The following is a 1,340-nucleotide window of genomic DNA, read 5'->3' as shown; positions in this document are numbered from 1 at the left end:
GTGGCTATGATACTCTTATTTGCTTTGCATCTGGGTTGTAGAAAGCTGTTCTCTCAAACCGTTGCTGTTCAGCAACTTCCTGATCCTTGCTTATTCCTGCATCTGGAGACCAAGTCTAGAATGGGAAGGTGGGGAGAGCTGTGATTCTTCACATCTGCATGCTCCTCAGAGGAAGTTGCTGCTGTTGAACATGGTGTTGCCTACCTGTCTCAGGGATGGGATTTAGAATGAATTTAAAGGGATTACCTTATGCGTGGTCCAGTCTGCCTAAATCTGACTCCTTCATCAGATGGCACAAATTGCAAATGGCCAGCCCCAGTGTGAAAACCTTGCTAGCTTCCAAACCTAGTGGTTCAAGAATCCTCCAAAACAGCTTCTTCAGCTGGTACCTATAGGGGCATTGGATCCCCCAGTCCTAGCGCTACCTGCATGTGCTAAGCTGCGCATTACAGCCTATCACAGGTTTTGGCTTCATACAGATGAGATAAGGAGCTGACACACCTTGACCTCTTGGCTGCGTGCTCTTCTCCAGCCCTCGAGCTGTGGAGAAACCAGAGAAATGTTGAGTTCAAGGCACAGCAGTCTCACTGTTCATATCAACACTCCTCTGAGAGGCCCTTGAGTCTGATTGTAATGAAGTTATAAAGATGCTGACTGTATTTAAAGGTTTGAAAATGTAAGAAAACAAATACAAGTTCTTAAAAAAGACAATATGCTACTCACAGGCTGTTACACCAAGTGAAGAAATGACTCTGTTGCTACTTGATGTTGGACGTTAAGTGCTCATTGTACTTACAAATACAGATTTGTATGTTGTTTTGTCCTTTCAGGCAGATGTCCATCTACTAGAGCAACAGAGCTAAGTTTTCCCATGTTAGTCATGTGCCTGGTTGTAGACGCTATTAAGTATAGGGAATCTTTGCCTTGGGGTCAACAGCTGAACTATAAAGAGCTTGGAAAGGCCTTTCCCCTATTGATTGCTTTTTACCTTCACAAAAAAACAGCAACTAGAAGAAGCTGCCACAACATTATTTATATAACACCCCCATTGCCTTCCTTGAAGCTGCAGGCAACTAACAACCAACCATGAATATAGTAACTGCATCTTCGTTAACCTATAAACCATACGTTCTCAAGAAATACTATGGAAAAAGCAAACTGCAATAGAATTTGGTTAAAATAATGATGAAATCAAAGTTGGATGACAAGAGGTCTCTGAATGTTTTTCTTAATGAAAACACCTTGCATTTCCCCCACCCTCCGAATATCTGTAAACTGGGTCTTAGGCAGGCCTTGCAAGGGAGAGTATGGCGCCATCTGCTGGATGGAGCCCAGAAGCA

This window comes from Rhineura floridana, chromosome 1, assembly GCF_030035675.1.
Source record: "Rhineura floridana isolate rRhiFlo1 chromosome 1, rRhiFlo1.hap2, whole genome shotgun sequence".
Lineage (NCBI taxonomy): Eukaryota > Metazoa > Chordata > Lepidosauria > Squamata > Rhineuridae > Rhineura > Rhineura floridana.
This window is presented reverse-complemented; position numbering follows the sequence as displayed.